Source organism: Thamnophis elegans, chromosome 1 (genome assembly GCF_009769535.1).
Source record: "Thamnophis elegans isolate rThaEle1 chromosome 1, rThaEle1.pri, whole genome shotgun sequence".
Classification (NCBI taxonomy): Eukaryota; Metazoa; Chordata; class Lepidosauria; order Squamata; family Colubridae; genus Thamnophis; species Thamnophis elegans.
The window spans coordinates 81631760-81652948 of NC_045541.1; the positions used below are offsets into that span (position 1 = coordinate 81631760).

Here is a 21189-nt window from a genome sequence, read left to right on the forward strand (position 1 = left end):
GTTAAGGGTGGGTGGGGGGTGTTTCTTATGATGGTAACATTTTTTAAATGTTTTGTTTTGTATCTGCCCTCGGAGCACTAAAATTGCTTGTGCAGCCAGGTCTCAGCTCAAATTAAGGCTATTAGTATTAGATTTTTATCACACAAATAAATAACTCAAAGTAGCAAACATTCCTAATTTTCCTGCCTCCTATTTTCCCCAGAACAGCCATCCTGAGAGATGAGAGTTCAGCTGAGCTGTTTTTCTATCTAAAGGGGGGAGCTAAAATTTACAGCCTCCTGGTTTCTAGGCCAGCACCTTCACCACTGCACCAAACTGCCTCTGTAAGTCAATCATCTTTAGTGATCAAAAGAGGATTTCTCAATTTCATTTTGTGTATTATAAGCATGGACATTTATATTATGTGGATAGAGGGTTGTGCAAATTATGATACTTGTTTTATGTTAAACCATGGATAAAGATTGCACCTCTAACTGGGGAGAAACAATGACTCAAACCTCCTTAAAATTAACTGTGTTACCAGTTCTATTTATAATTACTGGTGGCAGCAATAAATCCTCTGTTTTACATTATACAACCAATGATACCACCCTATTATTAGAACTTGGCTGAGTACTGAATGAGTTGTTGTTTTGTGTGTGCAAATTACCTAACCAGGCATGGCTTATCTAAAAAAGAAAAAAGAAAACTCTATGAAGGCACACGATAAACAGTTCTGTATCACTGTTGTGTCTGCTACTACATTTTATGTTCTTTCAGCAATCTGTTTAAAGTTCCTGTCAATAATGGGTTAGTTTTAAATCCATAATCTAATCTATTTTTTTTCCCCACACTCAGAAATATAAGAACTAATCAGGGTATGTTTTACATTTGTGGAGCCCTGGAAGGCAGGGGTATCTGAGAATAGCTCAAATAATGATGGGTAATCTAACAGCTTTTCCAGTAACCTCTTACCCCACATGGAATTCATTTTTGTATGAATATGCGACACATTAAGCCCACGTTTTCTGAAGATTACCTATTCTGCATTGATTCAGTGAGATTTAGATATCCATCTTAATAGGGTTTGAAGACAGCAATGCAACAAGTCATCAGATAGAAAGAGCTTTGGAGTTAGCTGACCATCCCCAAAAAGTTATAACTGGAATTTACTGCTCATATCTAATATATTCTTGCAGAGCTTCCCACAGATATAAACACAGGCTTCAGGGACGAGCATCTCCCTATGAAATGAATTTCTATTAGCACAAGGTCAACTGTGCTGCATTCCAGCCTCCGTAAATAACTCTCTAGAGTTGCTTAGCATTATGCCAAATAAATGTGCAATCTATAAAACAGATTGTATAAATAAATTGCAGAGTTTGGAAGAAAAAAGTTGTAATCCAAAAACTGTCAATGGAAAATCTTCACAAGGAGGGCAAGTGGCATAGATGACTATGTTCTCTCAGATAAATCATAATAAAGTTCTGCTTGTAAAGAAATCTGCCCTTTTAATTAGAAGAACAGGAACAAGTCATCTGACTAGTTGGTAACTTTGTATGATAGTTTCCTTTTTAGGCCACAGGAGAACCTTTAGCAGATGTTCTCTTATTTCAGATTTAAATAGATCTTGATCATTCTCCATCAGCAACAGCAACACTAAAGGCCCAATGTACAATATAAATGTAATGTCATGGATAATAGCTAAAGTCTTTATTCCCACCCCCAAAGTGTAGAACCAGTGTTTTATCAACTCATTCAGCCCCAGGACACAGTCCCCAATAACAGCTCCAAACAAGAGATACATCACCAATCCTTTAACATGAATTGTTTCAGTTAAGTAGCCTAAAAGGAGCTTTGAAAATAATTTAAAAACAGGTGAGTTATTTCTTTTAAGTTCATAGTTTTCTGAAAGTTAGATGACATCAGTAGTGTCATGTTTGAAGAGAACCATGAAAGCAACCAGGAATGTTTCAAATGGAAGTAATGGAAAATCAACATTTATTTTTATGCAAACTTCTCACATTGCTTCAATCCTCATTTTGTATGTTTGTTTTTGCTACTTCTGTTTTTAGTTTCCTGAAGATAAGGCATCATCATCATCTATATATGGCTATAAACCACTGTGAGCATCTCCATTTCTGGAGAGGAAAAGTGAGATAAAAATTCTTGACTAATTATGATAATTTGGATAAAAATAGAATATTGGTACTATTATATTTTGTTTGTTTTATTTTATTTGTCAAACAAAAATTACAAATTCAAATAAAGAAAATAAAAAATCAAAATGTGACAGGGATGATAGGCATGCCAATGCACTTACACATGCCCTTACAGACCTTTTAATTATGGACCAAGATCCACAGAAGTTAAGTTAGTATTAAAACTGAAAGTTAATGGCTGAGACAACTGAATCAGATTAAGATATTCCAGACTTTGATAACTGTGTTACAAAAATTGAATTTTTTACAATCAAGTTTAGAGTAGTTTAGATTAAGTTTAAAGAGGTTATTTGCATATGTTACATTATGATCAAAGCTAAAAAAAAAAGTCAATTACAGGTAAAGTGTTACTATGTACAATTTTGTACACATACCTAAATCTGACCACAAACATCACAGTTCTAAACTATCCAAATCAAGAATTTCAAGCCTAGAAGCCATATGGACGGAAGAATGCAATAATTGTCTTGTAAAGTACTTCTGAATTCGCTCAATTGTATTAATGTCCAATATGCAATAATTTTATCAGTGTAATATTTGATATTCTGTAACGTAAGTAGAACTTAAAATACCACAATCAGAATGGTTGAATCCAGGATTCTTTTTAGTTGGTTTTGTTACTCCATTCTCTCCTCCCTCCTACTAAGATTCTTTTACTTCTTCCCACTCAACTGAGTTACTGATGCTTCCTTTCATATGTGGATAGTACTATTATGGATATATGTTCAATAGCACTTTCCTGCACATCAGAAATAGAAGGAATATTGTGTGGGTATCTTTCACATGTATTCTTGCTGCTAGTTCTTTCTTTGTCATCCTTTTTATTCCCTCTTTGATACCTTTCACAGTTGAGGTTGAAAAGATCTAAGTAAATATATTGATGTGCCTTCTTTGGTTATAGGAACCAATCATTTAATATATTTTATGCTTCATTGGCCCATGAGAATGATGTCAGTTATAAGTCTCCAATACATTATTTAAAGGAGTGTCAAGGATACGTGCCAAAAGTAAGCAATTGTTTTTAATTTCCAAATCAATAAATTTATAGTTTAAAGCCAATCTTTTGTTACAAGGGTTTGAGCATACAAACCTTTCCCATAAATTTAAGTGAATAACATAATACAACCATTTTTGTTTTGGAATTTGCTTGAATCACAATTACAAGAGCAGTTTATGTAGCAGGTACAAAGATAAATTAGAGATTTCACATTTATATCATTTGAGGAAACTGAGAAAACTATTCTAGAATTTGGCTCTCAATCCTTTCGGGAAGAAATTAGTTTTGGACTGCATTTTCAAACTGTTCACAGATGGCAGACTGCCTGAGGTACAGTATATGACACTATTTAATAACTGTGAAAATTGTTGTTCAAATGGAATCCCAGCACACTTGATGTTTAAATGAGGAAAAAGCCAATCAAAATGAAGAGGATTATGTAAAAAAATATTTCTGGTTTATAGTTTCACTGTAGCATGAGTCAGTCAGTGATTCATTTTTATAATTCTCAGCTGACAAAAATGTAATGATGCTCATTCATATTCAGTTCACAAGAGCGTGACCTGAGTTTTCAGGGGTTTTCTCAATCTTTTTCAATCTCACAAAGGAAAAATGGGGCAGTATTGCAATGTCATGTTTACGTCAACAGACAGGCTGGGGAATCACGTTATTGTCTCCTGTGGCAATAATGATAATAATATCATTACATTTTTTTACCATTAAAGACCACATGGCCTTAGGGGGAAAAACTCACTGTTTAATGGTAGACTTCAGCACTGATATTGCCAAGATTTTTTTTATCTGAAAGTAGTTTTCTATTTGGATGTGCAAGAAGACATTAAGTAAATGGTTCAAGAAGAAAATAATAGACCATTCTCACTGTCCCCTTCTTCTCTCCTTGCTTTCAAACAGAAAGGAAACATTTGTACTAGGACACTGCAGCATTGACAAGTTTCTATATAACCAGAACTCTGAAAAACCAAGATTCTAAACCGTTACTGTTACTGATTTATGCTTATTACTGATTTGTAAACAGTTTCATTCATACTACCGTGGAGCACCACAAAATCAGGCCGAAATCAGGTAGAAAGTGATTGCAAAAGGATTGTGGTCTTGTGGAATTCCTACCTGCACAATTCTTCTTGTAAGTAGCATTAGATCTTCTAGAGATACACCAACCATTCATTCATCAAGGACAGCTCTACAAATACCTGAGAGAAGTTACTGAATGGCTGCCTGTCCAGATGCATCCCTTATTAATGGACTGAAAAACCAAGAGATACATATGCATACCTGTGAGAACAAAGGGCAATTCCTTGAAGCACTGACACCGCTTTATGCTCTCAAGGTTTGATTGCAGCCACTTCTCGGACTTTCCTAGTCAACAGTGGATACATATATACAGAGAAGACATTTCTGCCAAACTTATACTTCTGTCCTCCATGCTCACCCTTTTTACAGGGCAGTATTTGCTATACTCTGATACCCTTTATATTAAATTTATCAAATATATTTACAGGTTCCAGCATTAGTACAAGACCAGTAACATCTTTCCTTGTTGTCATGTATTGTGTGCAACAGAAGCGGTTTTGTGTCGGTTTTATTTAAGATCAACTTGCCAGAGATCAAAAAGGGATTAGTCTTATAAGCAAGCAACGTATTCTGTGCCATGTTTGTGCCAACAGCTTATCAAAGTGAACCTGCTGGTCCAGTATTAAATCCAAGAGTGCTATCACATCATCCTTTTAAGGCTTTAGTATCTGACACAGCAGCTTTTTCCATCTCAGTGATTTACTGAAAATGTGATAACATGTTAAAATGCTCCTCTGAAGGGTCTCATCCTACTTCCTTCCTAGTGATTAAAAATGAACAAAGTAAGCATAGAAGATTTCAAGGTCATGGAATCTGGAAAACACTTCTGTAGAGATCCTGTTGATTTAATTCTCCCACATCAGTGGTGGGTTGCTCCCGGTTTGGCTGAACCAGTAGTATCAGCGGAGGAAGGCCCCGCTTACCCGCCTGGACACTTCTGCGCATGCGCAGAAGAGTTGTGCAGTAGCGCACCCAAACCAGCATTAAAAATATTTGGAACTCACCAAAGTACCACATCACTTACACTGAATAACAAGCTTTTGCACTGAATAGCTTCAAAAATCTACTGAATGAAACGTGCAAACTGTTTCCTTAATTCCTCACAATCAAAAATCCCAGCATGACATTCAGAAGAAAAAGCAGTTCATTGGCATCAATCTAATATTAATATTGTTTATTTAATAAATAGGCCATCCAACTGCCAAATAATTCTGCATGACTTACAATCAGAAACCTTTCTGTCTATCTATCACAAAAATACAACTGACCAGAAGAGCAAAATACTCAAAACAAACAAAAGGAATAAAAGGGGCTCCATAATCAACCTGCCTCAAGGCACAGAACAACCAGGTCTTCAATAGTTTCCTAAACAGCAATAAGGATAAAAGACATGAAAATCTCTGTAGAGAGATTATTCCAAAGGGCAGGAATTGCAATAAGATCTCTACATTCCTTCCTATAATAACTGCAATAAGACCTATACATTCCTGGCTTCCATAGAATGTCAAACCCCCTTTTGTTATAGCAATCAATGAAGCAATAATCTGGTTGTAAATGAATAAAACATTAGAAGGCTTTGTATTAGTCTCAAGAGATATAAATAACTAAAAGGCATATTTCGCATAACTACAAAATCATTTTGCAGTCAGAGGGGGAGACAAAGTAAGATGATTCATGCCCCCTTGGGAATTAGATAGTCTTCCTCTTTTCCACTAGCTCCAACAATACTTGTATGTATTTTTTTATCTTTACCCTGGTCATTTTTATTTCCATACAACTAGGACAAAAGTAACTGATTGTAACTGATCAAAGCCTATGCAAATATTCATGTTTCCAAGAATATTTCAAAGGAGACCAGATTTCATAGTATTTATGCAACACAACTAGAAGACAGCAAGAAAAGAACACAGAAATTTTGTTTTACTTAAAGCAAGTTTGCTGTATAGAAAATCAAACACATCTTTAACTTAATTTAATTTGGTAGTTTCTTGATTAATAAGATTCTGGGCATCTTATCATTTTTAAAGTGAGAAACAATAAAAGAATATAGAGAACAGTCCATCAATTCATTCAATGTCTCTAAATCAGTTTTATAAAAAAAAATGTTGAAATGTTCTGATGAATTAAAATGTCCATATACAACAAAAGCAAACTGCAGAATAAAGTCAATCTTCTTTACAACAATTCGTACAGTCTTACCACTCATCTTGAGGTAATAAATTATTTTACTTTAAAATTTTATTTTATTTGCCCTGTATCACTAAAGTGGAAATTAGTAAAGATACTAAATACATGAGAAGAAAAACAATAAAATCCCGAACTATTTTAACAGGTTAGAAAAATGACTGAAAATAAAAGAATGAAATTTAAGCAAAGACAAATTTAACTGCTTTGCTTAGGAAACAGAAACCCAACGTGCACATAAAGAATAGGGTGTGGTCCAACAATTGGTAACCACATGGACCCAACCATGCAATCTTCTTGGAAACACTGTAATGCAGATTTGCCACTGCCTTCTTCCATTATGTTTTTTTTTAAATGTCCCAGCCTGGTCTACAGACCCGGTGGTCTTCCATCAAAGTGCTGATCTAGTCTGGCCCTGCATGTCTTACAAGCTAAGTGCTGCCATCTGCTGAGATCTTGGAATAATAGTTGATTAAAAATTGAATATGAGGCAGTAGTGTGATGAGGAAGAAAAAATAATAATGTTACGGTTCTGGGAAACACTCTTAAGCATTTGGAAAAACTGGGAAAAGATTCAAGGTCATTAGGGTTAATCAGAAAATTAGAACCAAGTCCTAGAAAGAGACATTAAAGGAATTGTATATGTTTAGTCATGAGAAAAAAAGAAAACTAAACAGATAGAATTACACTTTTTAAATACTTAAAAGAATGGCACACAGAAGATGATCAAGAACTGTTCTTTCTTGTTCCAAAATGCAGTGCATGTAATAATGGATTAAAGTTACAGTAAACCAGCTTTGAACTGAAAGTTAAAGGAAAAAAGCCCTAACACTAATAGCGATTACTTTCATCAACAGTCAACTTGCTGGAGAGATGGTATGCTCCTCTTCACTGATACATTCAAGAAGTTGAACAACTTGGACAACCATCTGTTTGTGGATGCTTTAATTTAGATTTTTGTACTTTGTACTTTGACTTGATCTAAATAGCCTCTTTCACCTTTGTAAATTCTATGGTACAGATTTTCAATTACTATCACTTCAGCACAAATTTGGATTTGTAAATATTACTATACCAATTTTTGTGACTGAAATTTTACCAAGGAAAAGTGTGGGGAGTCCACGTTACAAAACATCTGCAACCCTATTTTAAGATCCATGATTATAGGCATCTGTTGCCATTTTGGCATGAATAGCTCAGAGATCTTTAGTTAACAACTTATATATAGTGGTTAAACCTCTACAAAATGTATGCATTCCCATAACCAGATACTCTGGACTAGCCAAGAAGCCCCAACAATTTGCCATGTCTCTAATTTTTCATAAAATTCAAGACTATCAAAATTCTTTGACAATCTCTCATTATGGTATGCATAATTTTCATGCATACTATCTGGCAGTACAATAAACCTAGACACCTTTTTAACCTTCTCTTTAATCTTTTTTTCAAATAATGGAAGAATTTGTTAAGACATGTTTAATAACTGCTGAAACTACTCTGAGAGCTGAAAATGCAAATGAACTGAAAATTGCAGCTATACAATCAAAGAGCAGGGTGGACATGGCCAACTCGACAACTCGTAGTAGCCCAAGTGCTCTGCCAGGAAAAACAGGCTCCCAAGGTCTGTTTTCAGCTGCGACGACCTCCTGCAACCCCAACAGCAAAAACGGAGCTTGGGAGGGCTGCAGGTGGCCCTCCCGAGCTCCGTTTTCACAGGAAAAGGTACCGTGGGCCAGTCCTTCACTGTTTCCAGGGCAGCCCCATGGACCAGATCTAAGCACCCTGTAGGACGAATCCAGCCCAGGACCTTGAGTTTGACACCTCTGTAGTAAATAGGGTCTGCTTTTTCGTGACCCGTCAAAACCGCGCTCAACTAAACCGCACCCGATTAAACCGCATCGCTGACGTCATCAACAGGGCGACAACAGCCAGCGCGGAGAAAGAAGGGCACTTTAAATAGCGCTTTGAAAGCAAGCCGATTCAACTTAGGGTAAGGGTTAGGTTTAGGGTTAGGTTTAGGGTTAGGTTAACGGTTAGGGTTAGGTTTAGGGTTAGGTTAAGGGTCAGGATTAGGTTTAGGGTTAGGTTAAGGGTTAGGTTTAGGGTTAGGTTTAGGTTAAGGGTTAGGTTTAGGGGGGTTAGGTTTAGGGGTTAATTTTAGGTTTAGGGTTTACAGCGTGCTTCTGTCTCCGCGCTGTTGTCGCCCTGTTGATGACATCAGCGACGCGGTTTAGTCGGGCACGGTTTAGTCGGGCGTGGTTTTGTGGTGGAACCCTGCTTTTTAAGGTTGATAATCAACAGTAAAAGAACTAGCAGAAATATTTTGCAAAATAGCCCTTGGTAAAATAGTAACAAAAGCCTTGTGAAAAATATTCAAATGTTGTGATATATATGTACCTGCAAAGATCAAAATAACGCAGTTAATGGTACCCCCTAGGATGGTAGTGGTAGTGAAAGCTGGACCTTGAAGAAGAAGAATGGAATGATTGTTGACACTTCTGAAATTTGGTACTGGAGAAAATTCATAACCTGTCCATAAATAGACAATAAAACAAAACAAATGGTTCATATAACAAACCAGTCCAATCAAGGCACAAATGACTGGGCTCAAATGATTGCATTTTTGGACGTATTTTAAAAAGACTTAGCTCCCTGGAAAAATCCATAATGTGGTAGAATGTAACAGTAAACAGAAGAGGACAACAACCAATGACCAACTCAATTATAATAGTGATGGATGCATGCCTGAAAGTCTTGAAGAACAAGGTTGGGAACAGATCATCATGAAGAAAATCTATGTTGTTAGTTGATACTGATTAGATGGTACATAATCAATCAATGTAATGACTAAACGTAAGAATAGAGATGATATTTATTTGCTGTGTCCTTCCAAATCAATGGTGTTAATTCTAATGAAGTATTATCCCTTTGCCTAGAGTCACAATTAAATTTAGGTCAGATCAAAATGGATGGTATATTTCAAATTCTATCCATCCTCTTGTAATGATAAGAACAAATTTTCACATCACATATCTAGGCTTACCTACTCATACCTACGGGCTTCTAAAAAGTCGTAACTTACAGTAACTATCGTATTATATATCCTGTCTAAATGATTCTATCCTTTGTCTCCAAAATAAATTTATTGGTAAAGCATTTTTTGATAGTAAGAACTATGAATCAGTGAAACAGATTACCATAATGTTTTTCCCCTTTTTCACTGGTGATTTTCAAACAAAAGGTTGAATAGTCATGAACTGGAGACTGTAAATCCTGCAATGTGCAAGGGATTATACTTGATGACCTTTCGTACCTGCCAATTCTATAACTCTGAGAAAAGATAGGCTAAGCAGATGCATTCAGTTCTGAACATTAGAACAGATAAGCATCACAAGATAAAGAGAAATGAAAATTAAACCAAAATCACCTAGAACCTCTACCAGTGATATAGCTAAGATAATCAGGTTGGCCATGAGCGTGTCTACATTAATATTTTAAGCGTTATTCAGCTTTACTAAGATGACACAATACTGCTCTTCACTAATATGGTGGAGGTAGATAGAAGACAACTAAAAATATATCCAACCAGGCATGAGTATGTGTCCATGTCTGGGATGACATTATGGTGATAAGTAAGGCAAATCATGCTTACTTAAGGGGCTTTGTCTAGGGCAATGAACTATCTGCAGGAGAAAAAAACAATTTTATGATTTGCCACCTGGCTGCTATGCTTAGTTTGCACATTTTGCCAATTAAGTCATTAGAATTTGCTATAGCTTTGGTTCCTTATAGACAGTCTTTAGTGCTAACTGGAGCATCATGTTTCTCTGCTATCTTGGACTCCATCCTGAAGATGCCATCCCAGACCCAGTAGCACAGTGGCCCCCAACCTTTGGGGTACCAGGGACCAGTTCCATAGAGTTTTTCCACAGACCAGAGGGGGTGTGATTTCATGTGCTGCTTGCATGCTGCAGATGGGGCTTCGCTTGTTTGCAGAGTCTGGTTTCTGGCATGCCACGGCTAGGTACCAGTCCATGGACCAGGGGTTGGGGACCTCTGCAGTAGCATTTGACAACTACCAACTAGCTTCAACTCTCCCTGTTGGGGGAAGGTTATTGAAATGATGGCAGTGGATCAACATTGCAACCCTTTAAAGGAAACAGATTGTATGGACCTTTTTCAATTAGGTCCAGGGCCAGTTTTAGGATAGAGATGGTCTCAGTCACTTTCCTGGATGACTTGTGTTAGGACCTGTATAAGGGAATGTGTGCTTCTCCTAGTCTTGCTTGATATTTTGGTGACTTTTAATACCAGCAGGAAACTGAGACAAGGAAATACTGCTTTTTTTTGTTTCAGCACCAATGTTATGGAATAGCCTCAATTTGGAATAGCATCAATTTGGCTGGCCCTTTGTAGGATTGCTCTCCAAGCCTGAGTAAAGGTGATTTGTATTTGGGTAGTGAGCCTTCCCCTGATTTGAGCCATTGTTGTCATCTTTTATTCTCTATTTTTGTAATGTTTCATTTTTAATTTTTATGTAGGGTATGTTTTACACTGTATTTTTACATGAGTCACTGAAAATCCTTTTTGACTGTGATGATATATGAGTGTTTAATAAATAATGCTGCTATAATTTGCTATTACGTAAAGGTTTCTTGAGAAACATTCCAAATATATTACGGTAGGCTAATACAAAGGTCATTTAAACCATGTGAACTTTTAAATAAGAAACTATTACTACTACTACACACACACACACACAAAATCTCCACTCATCTCTCTCACAGAGAGAGCTCTAGCATCTTTTTTTAAACAGATGGAGACAAAAATGGCTGATGTTGAAGTGGTGGAGACTGTATTTGGACATAGACTAAAGAAGAAATGTGTGTGGGGGAAACCACAAACATTCAAGTTAAGTTATGCCAAGAGCTATGGTTTTAGGCTACATTGAAACTCTGTCTTCTGAAATGAAAAAAAGAAAAACACTCATTACAACATTTTTAAAGTAGTTATTCAGAACTACCTCCAGAAACCCACAAAACTCCCAATTAGATGACAGAAGTTGAAAGGAACTAAACTCTTTTTGTATTTTAGATAGTGTTTTGGCCAAAATAAAGAAAACCAGAGGGAAATAGAGAAACAAGTACAGAGGATATACCTATCAAGAACAGAAGCCTCTGATTCAAATGATAGAAAATGATTTATTTCCAAGGAAAAATCCTCCTGTTGAGCTGTTAAATTCAGCTTTCTATCAGACCAAAGCCAAGAGTACCATGATACTCATAAGAAATATTCCAAATGTTATATTATGAATATTTTTATCAGGCTAACACAAAGTTTGCAAAATAATAAGCAACATCCAAATATGAAAAATAAATATTTTTATTCACTATGTGTAGAAATGTGGTCACATTTTAAAATTAATAGCAAATCACCAACTACAAGAAACACAGGTTCTTAAAGGCAGGCAATGGAAGTCTATTCATAATAGTAGAATTTTGTCTTTCTAGTTCTTGAATCTGTCAGTTACTGCTGTTTTCTGTTTCCTTTGCTGAAGGTGCCATGCTTTTAAAATCTACTGAATTAACAGAGTGATTAAAGGTAGATCAGAGTTGATTTAAATTCCCAGATGCCATACTGTAATGCTACAACCGATTTGGCCTTGATGATCAGACCTCCAACATGAATTACATGCAGGTTCCAAAACCACCTTTGCTCTTCTGATTTATTCTATAGCAGTGTTTCTCAACCTTGGCAACTTTAAGTCCTATGGACATCAACTCCCAGAATCCTCCAGCCAGGGGGATTCTGGGAGTTGATGTCCACAGGACTTAAAATCGCCAAGGTTGAGAAACACTGTTCTATAGGAATCCAAGTCTAAGTATGGATTGTACTCTGCAGAAAACAATACAAAAAGTAGATTATAAGTATAATCTTTATTGTCATTGTACTTAAATACAACGAAATTGGTTTTAACCTCACTGGTGCAAAATTATAACAGAAACAAAAAAAGAAAGAAAGAAAAAGATTGTAACATTTTCTGCTAAAATCCTGTTTTCACAGATTTTGCTCTTATGTCTTTGTTTTGTTGGTTGTTGCCTTCAATTCAGAGTTGATTCCTGGCGACTGCTTGGACAAGAATTTTTGGCAGGTGATTTGCCTGCTTTCTAGGACTTAGAGAAAGTTTCTGGCTCAAAGTTACCTAGCTTGCTTTGTGCCGAAGCGGGGCTAGAACTCTGTCTCCCAGTTTTAAATCCAATGCCTAAATTACTACACCAAACTAGCTCTCCTTATATCCTATTCATATGTGGAAGTGGTGGAGACTGTATTTGGACACAGCCTGAAGAAGAAATGTGTGTGGGGGAAACCACAAACATTCAAGTTAAGTTATGCCAACACTATAACAATACAAGACCAAGCATCTACTATATTTCAAAGCTGACAGTATGAAAGTAATGAAAAATAACATGAAAGTAATGAAAAATAACATCCACCCTCTTAGGTATTATCTAATTTTACTCATTACGGTACTATATCCAATAGTAACAGTGTTCTCCTTTTTTCTGTTTGAAAGTTCATTAGTCTCAGCCATCCACTTAATATTTGGTTTTGTTCTATAAATCAAGCAAGGAACCAAATTGCTTTATAAAATCTATTTAGTAGATGATTTCATAACACAGCATTATTTTGACAAAGGGCCATAGGCCAGGACATTTTCAATCCATCTGAGAAACTGATCTTCTTCAAAATAGCCTTGATAATTTCATGAAAGAAAAAAAAATAGTTTAGGGGCAAAGCAGTGTGACTATCGTCGAAAGTTCCTTCAGCTGGAAATCATCTAATAGTGTTCATGAGTTAATAAACCATCATTAAATTACTGATTATCATTTTGGAAATTATGAAAGCTGGGCAGTCAACAGCATGACAGATTTTAGACACTGTCCCTTTTCCTATAAGACCCACTGGTGGGCTTCTGCAGGAGGTTGCAGCTTTCATCAGAATGACAAAAGCAGCAGTACATTTGTTGTACAAGGGCCACCTGCTTTGTATGTGCATACAATGTCATATCACAATGCACATGAAAAAAGGCAGGTTTTGTGTCGCAATGCCACCAGGCTGCTTTTTCATTCTGTCCCCTCTGTGGCTATGTGCTTCCAGTTATTGTAAGTGGAGGTAAGGCTTCAAACACACGAGTAAGAAAAATTGTGCAATTGTTTTCAGATTTTGTCTCCTTCAGTTGATCAGCCCCACAAGATTATAGCATGTTACAGAAAAAGCTTGGAAATATAAACCTCTGGCCTTGGTGACCGACCCAGATTGGATCCTGCATTACATCATACCATGTGCTATGTAGAGCTTATGCTGGGCCATCATAATTATAAGCAAAGAGCAAATGTTTTGGAGGACTCAAAACTGCCATTCACAAAAAGAGCAGCATCTTATAAATTATCAAGTATTTCCAAGGAATAATCATAAAAAAACCAGAAAAATCCATCTGTAATTCATTTTTCTTTGTTTGCCTCTTTTGTAGAAGCATCTCAAGACATCAGGGGAAAGTATAACTTAAATTTAAACAGACTATCCATCATCCCCTTGAGCCCCTCTCAGCCAGTATCAGAAGTGGCTGAAAGGAAGATCATCCACCAGATTGTTCATGTCATGCTCTACAGAAGAGCTCTGCTTGCCAAGAATAATTAGGTCTGACTAAATCTACCTTTCACTTCATTAGGAATCTTAATTGCTCAGTTGCTAGGTGAAAAACTAACTTCTTCTGACATGCCATCAGTCCTACTAATAAAACCTAAAGTGTAACAAAAATATTAATGTTCTCAGGCCATCCAGGTCTAGCCCAGGCTGTGTACAAAATATTAAGTTACATTGGCCCTCAGATCTAAAACACATATTTCTTCTTTTCCAAGGATTGTATTCCAATTTATTTTCAAGTATACTGCAGTGCACATGGAAGATTTATTTTAATGTGCTGTGGCATTCAAATCAAAGAAAAATATTTGCATTTTAAAATAACCTGTAAGATCACCTAATTTCATTAAAATGAGCTATGTTTGCTGTTTAATGCAAAAGTCATAAGCGGGCCTTGATTTAATATTATCTGCCATGGATAACAAGAAAACTAAAATTGTTAGGACACACTGTAGAAAACAAAAGAAAGGCAAGCAACCATGCAATTATGTAAAAAAAAATGCATTATGCCATGTTTGTTTTTGCAAAAAAAAAACCCCAAAATGGAAATTTTTATTGTTAACCCTTTTTTATTGCAGGCCTTATGAATTCAAGCACTTTGACTTTGTTGCAAACTCTTAATTCTGTAAGGAAAGTCACTGTTGTTTCTATTATCAATATGCTTTGTAGCAAAAATACCCCTCCCTTTTTTAAGTCAAAGCCATTACTTTTGAACAGAGGTACCAATTCTTTTTAGGATGGGGTGCGCGCGTAGGTTTTTTTTTTTTTTTTTGAATGAGTATTTTAAAATTGTGGCCTTGTTTTATTCCAGAAAGTACTATAGGCCTGGCTCTGAAAACTGAACACGTGTTGGCTGCAGCAAAGTGCAGGTCTGGTCTTTATTACGATGAGGGTTGCACCGAGTGAGATTTTTTTTGTGTGTGAATCGCGTTCCCCCCCTCCCCAAACCTCTCTTTCCATGTTCCAATTCCCGGGCAGGTAACATTCACATCTCGGCAACAAACTGAACCTTCCCGATTCTCCCCCCTTCCTCCATTTTCGCTAACTAATGAGGAACAGCGTTAATATTTTCGTGGCTGGGAGAAAAGGCTTCTTCAAAAAAAAAAAAAAAACCCCTAATCCTTCTGCAATATTAAATATCGGTTTGAGGCCCTGGAGCTTCATTAAGGTTGCTATTGTTACTGTGTCCTACGCACTTCATTTCTCACGAAGCTCGGCGTTTTCTTTCCCACCAGCTTCCTCTCCTCCCGCCCTCTCCCCAAAAGCGAGACTGGGAGCAAGATTTGGTTTGGGGTTGTTGTTTTTTATTTACACCCGCGAAGGAAGCCCGAAGAAATGGAATCCTTTATTGGCAACATCGCAAGACCCGCGCAGGCACCAGCAGCTGCGCTCTTGGCAAACAAAAAGGGGAAAGAAAAAGGCACCCTTTGCTGCCGCTGCTTCTTACCTCCTCGGCGCGCAGGCAGATCCCCCGCGTCCTAATTCCTGCCGGCGACCAGAACACCCGCTCCCTTCTTCTGCTCCGCGGCGCCTCACCATAGTCCCAAAATTGTCGGCCAGCAGCATCTCCTCGAAGAGCCACTCATGGTCGGTCGACGGCACCCGGTTTTCTCGGGCTGGCGACTTCCCAGCTTGCCCACTCAGCCGCCGCTCCGGAGAGAAGCCCTTTTGCTTTCGGACTTCCCACTCCCACCCTGCGAATTGTCACTCACTTTCTCACCCACCCACCCCGCTACCACACGCTGCTGCGCTGGGAGGGCGGGGGAGGTAAGCCGCAACTCAGCACGCGCAACAGCAGCCCGGGCTTTTTTCTTTCCTTTCTTTCTTTCTCTTTTCTCTCCGTCTCCCGCCCGCCAAAGGCGAGGTCCGGAACTCCCCGTCTGGCCTGGGAGCTCTACTTCTGGGAGCAACAGATTGGGGAGGGTTGGGGAGACCAGCGTTGTCAGTCTAAAAAGCAGAGCAGCTGTTTCGAGGAGTCTCTGGAGCAGGAAATACCACAAGACTTAAACCCAACCACGTCAGGAAGACAGCGCGCGCCCATGTGTGTGCGTGTGTGTGTGTTAGAGAGAGAAAGAGAGAGAGAGAAAGAGAGGTGGTAAATAAAATCCGGGAGGGAACATTATGTTCTGGAATGGATCTTTTTTAAAAAAAGCCGAGGCGGCTTTAATCGCGTAACTGTGAAAGGAGGCAGGACTTAGCCGAAAGGAATATAAACGTTAGTCATTCAATGTCTAAAAGGAGCATAAACATGAATCAAGGGTGTGTTTTTTTTTAAATGCCTTTCCTCTGTTGGGAAAGCGGTTTCCTACAGCCAGCGAGGGGGGAATAAAAGGAGCTTTAGGCTGGCTGCCCTCCCTCAGAGCCTCCCTCTGTTGTGCTTCCAGGGCTTGAAAGCCCGCAGAATAGAAAATAGCAGAATCGAGCAAATAAAGGAGTTGCTACCCTCTACCGGACAAACAAGGTCAAAAAAGCTGGTCCTGGTTAAGAATAACATATGAATGGAAATGTATGTAGAAACAGAAGATTCTGGCCAGGAACCACGCAGCCACGCTGTCTTTCGAAAGGCACCTAATTTCGCAGGCGAAATCCCCCACGCGTGTTGGTGAATTGTGGGAGAAGGAAGTGCCATTAGAAAGCTCAAGAGGGCTTTCTCAAGGGTATTTCTCCGATAATGTTTGGAATTCAGCCTCTTCTTAGGGAGCCTTCAAGACAGAGTTCCGAAAATTATCGGAGAAAAAGGGTATTGTGCAGTTCGTTATTCAGATTTCTTTCTCATGGATTTTTTTCTGGAAAGAAAAAAAAATACAAGGTGAAAGAAATAGTGAGGAAACGCATGGAAGCAAAAAAAGTGAAAGACCTCCCTCCTCCAATAACCGAGCGGAAAAGGGACAGGGAAATCTAACCTACTGTCTGTCATCAGGCACATCTATCCCGAGCGTCCCTGAGAAAAGCTTATTTGGAAATATCAGTTTGCAGTATAGCATTACAAATGCAGGGTAAGCAGTAGGTAAGTTTTCAATTTCAAGATCGGTTATGGTTTTTTTTTTAATGTTCCATAATTGCATTTATAACTTCGCAGGGATTTTGGAATGCAGAGGTGGGCCTATGTGTTGCATGATGCTGTCAAGTAGTTGCAACATCAGTTTCTTTCCTGGAGTCTGCTAGGAGAGGTTGCATGCTACTTATATAAGTAGCAACAAAATCAAGGTAGTCAGCATTTTGAAATCTGAGGAGAATGGAATAGAAAATCAACTACATTTTGTGCTCAAGTAAATTCATCTTGGGAAACTATGAACAACACTACAGTCCCCCAGTATTGCACGAAGCCCCATATCCCTTCATGGGTCTCCCAACAGTTATATGTGGTATATTCTTTGTTGTTGTGAAGTAGGCAAATACTATCTCTGCTTTAAAATAGTCTTAATATAAGGTATAAGACAAAAGTCCAAACAACCACAAAAAAGCAGAAAATCCCAGTTCAATTTGCATCATCATCCCAACATCACTTCTCCCTTCTCTTGGCGATTATAGAGGGAAAAGGACTGGCTTCTTTCATTTTAATCACATGAAATACACAGGAGCCTCTTTTTCACTGCTAGAAAGCTACTCAAGGAAAGTGTTGTATTTAAGTAAGCCACCGCAATGCCAATTTCTAGTATAGCTATAGTTAGAACAATTAACAATGGAACGACTTGCCTCCAATGTTGTGGTTCTCCAACACTGGAAGTTTTTACAGTAGAGTTTCCTGCTTGAACAGGGAGTTGGACTAGAAGACCTCCAAAGTCCCTCCCAACTCTGCCTGGAAATCATTCTGCATGGAGTAGAAATAAATTTACAAGTATTGCCTAGATTAGCCGTGACCTTCTCATGTCCTTCACCAGAAGGACAGATAACAGTAGAACCAACTTAAGATCATACTTAAAAGAGAAAAAAGCTCATGCGCTATGGTATTCTTGCAACATTATAACATGAGAATGAGAAAAACTGGAAATATTGACTGTTGACTGCACATTTATCTATGATTATCAAATGAAGCTGCCAACGGAGAAGGGGAAATCTTAATCCAGTGGTTCCAAAACGTTACCACCTAACCCCTTTAAATACCTTTCGTTGCCATGGACCATGGCCATGGACCACCAAGACTTCATTCAAATTTAAATCATAACATTTCTTCAAGCCTTGCAGATCCCCTGTGATGACATTGCAACCCCCAGGCATCTGCGAATCACAGGTCGAGAACCACTGCCTTAATCTATTTGCACAATCTGCAGAGAGTAGCCACATACTTTTCTTCTGGACCCAATATAAATATTTGCAACAAAGCTCCCTTCCTGCATGAAAGGTTTTACTACTTTTGAAAAGCACCATTTTTTTAACCCTTCTATTTCAGTTTCCATATCTTTCTGTCCATTCAGGAGTGTCCCAGGTGCCTATGTTAATTCTACAGGAGAGTATGATGTCCTTCAAATGCTTGTCTGAGGTCCTGGGACAAAAATATATTTTTTTCTGTACAACTTGACAGCCAAAGGGCTAGTCTACATTCTGCAGCTAAAATGCTTGCAGAATAACTAGTAATTCAACTAAACAACTGAAAGTGAAATGTGTTATTAATCCAATAAAAGAAGAGAAGTCATTTTGTTTAGACCCATCAAAGCAAGTACAGGGTGTCTGTCAAGGATATTAAAACATCAAGAAGACAGCCAGAGTGACACCATAAAAGCCTCGCCCATTTTATATGCCTTTCTGTTCTGTAAGGAGAACGAGGCAGGCAGGAACTGAGGCAAGGCAGGTTGAAAGCTAAAAACAACCTTTATTTAAACTTAACAAGGCAAAAGCAAGGCAAACCACGAACTGGCAAACAGCAACATTTGACAGCTGACAACTCTTTTATACAGGAGCTGTCAGACGCTGAACCAATAGAATGGCTCCATTCTCCCGCCAGCTGGCTACTCACGTCTTAGCCAATCAGGGGCCGGCAATGCCTTTCAATGACGTCGTAGCCCAGAGGACTTAACACCCCTCTCCTCCCAGTTAGCACATGCGTAGTCAGCCAAGTGCGCCGGCCGGCGTTGGCTCCGCCCCAATCAGGTGGCCAAAGGAGGAGGAGCTGGTGGAGAGTCCTGTGGAACTTCTGGAGACTGTGCAGCTGAGTCAGCGGGAAATGACCACCGCAGGACTGACCAGATTCTCAGGTAAGCCTGGCAACGAGAACGCATCGGTGGGGGGTGTTGCATTCGTCTCGGGTTGCGCTGGAGCCGCCTCTGGCGGTGTTAGTCTCCCGGGACTGGATTGGGCCTGCCTTGGGCGCTGGTCTGCTGCAGTAGTGGCCCGCTGTCTGAGTTGATTGATGTGGTGGTGCCACATTCACCCGTCGCTGAGCTGGACCCTATAAGATTAGGGTCCAGTTAGTTGAGTGATTTGTCCGGGCAGCCACCTTGGGTTGGCCCCATAGTTTTGGGCGATGATTGGGTCTCCCACATTAAAAGCCTATGTGCAGTCGCCTGCATTGGAAACTTGCTCTGCTGCATAGCCAGGGTGTAGTCGGTCCAGGGTTGTCCGGAGCTGATGACCCATAAGCCATTCTGCAGGACTTTGGTTGGTGATCAGACTGTTGTGCGAGAAGGCATTGGGACAGCTTCTCATGCCAATTCCCTGGCCCCAAGTGGCCCAATACCTCTTTAACCGACTGGACAGTCCATTCTGCCAGGCCATTTCCGGCCGGGTGAAATGGGGCCATCGGGGCATGGCATTTGCCATGCTGGGCCAAGAACATTTGGAAGGGTGCCAATATGAACTGGGGTCCGTTGTCGGACACCACCACGTCGGGCAACCCATCGGTCGCAAATAGCCTTCCCATCACCCTAATTATGGCCTCTGAAGTGGTAGAAGGCATAAGTGCCAGCTCCACCCATTTTGAATAGGCATCTACGAGGACTAGGAAGTTCTACCCCAAGAATGGGCCAGCAAAGTACAAATGGACTCGTGTCCATGGAGCCCGGGGCATGTCCCATTCCCTGATGGGCACAGAAGGAGGAGCCGGCCTGGATTGCTGGCACTGCTGGCACTGCTGGCAGGTGGCTACCCAGCTTTCTATTTCCTGGTCAATCTTTGGCCACCACACGTAGCTTCGGCCCAAAGCCTTCATGCGCACAATGACCGGCTGAACCATGTGCAAGCAGCTTAAGATTGGTGACCTAAGCTTTGGGGGGGCTACCACCCTATTGCCCCAAAACAGGCACCTGTTAAGGACAGACAGTTCATGCTGCCGTATATAGTAGGGGTGAAACCCAGGATCTACTGGCCCCTGCAGCCACCCCCTGTGCACCCAGTCCAAGACTTGGGCCAGCACGGGGTCTGAGGCAGATAGGCTGGCAATATCCTGAGCGGATATTGGCATGGGTAAATCCTCAATCAAGAGGACCGAAACAGCGGGAGCAGGGTCCAAGGCTGGCGCAGGTAGAAGGCAGCAACTGAGGGCATCAGCGTGCCCTAAGTTTTTTCCTATATAGCAGCTGGTAATTATAGGGAGCAAGAAAGACTGTTTACCTGGACATTCTTGGGGACAATATCTGAGGAGTCTGGCGATCTCCTGCCAGAAGACCCAAAAGGGGTTTGTGGTCGGTCACTAAGTGAAAAAACGGCCATAAACGTAATCATGAAATCGCTTTATCTCAGCTACAGCAGCCAATCAGGAGCCGGCAATGCCTTTCAATGGCGTCTTGATTTTTTTAACCTCCTGTGGACCCACCCCTGACCACAAGACAAAAAGGTATCGGGCTGTAAGGTTAAGAATTGCATTTTCTGAAGAATTAAATCTGATTGCATTTCAGATCCAAATGTATTAAAAGCACAGGAAATGATCAATAAAAAGAAGTTGACCATCAGATTTACAAATGTTCATATATAAAATATGGTTTAAACTATTCTGTTTGATTTGAAATTGCTTTACATAAAATGCTAATTTTTAGAAAAAGAATCTTATATTCCATACCTAAATATTAATCTTATGTGTAA

General features: G+C 39.3%; 1 protein-coding gene across 2 annotated transcripts in view; it reads right to left on the minus strand.

The window, feature by feature from the left end:
• Positions 1-16228, minus strand: part of OSBPL5 (oxysterol binding protein like 5) — a 127134-nt gene extending 110906 nt beyond the window's left edge. For both annotated transcript variants that reach the window (XM_032224431.1, XM_032224440.1), the window contains exon 1: positions 15623-16228. The gene's annotated coding sequence lies outside the window, so the exon portion shown is untranslated. The remainder of the gene's footprint in view (positions 1-15622) is intronic.
• Positions 16229-21189: the final 4961 nt, after the last annotated feature.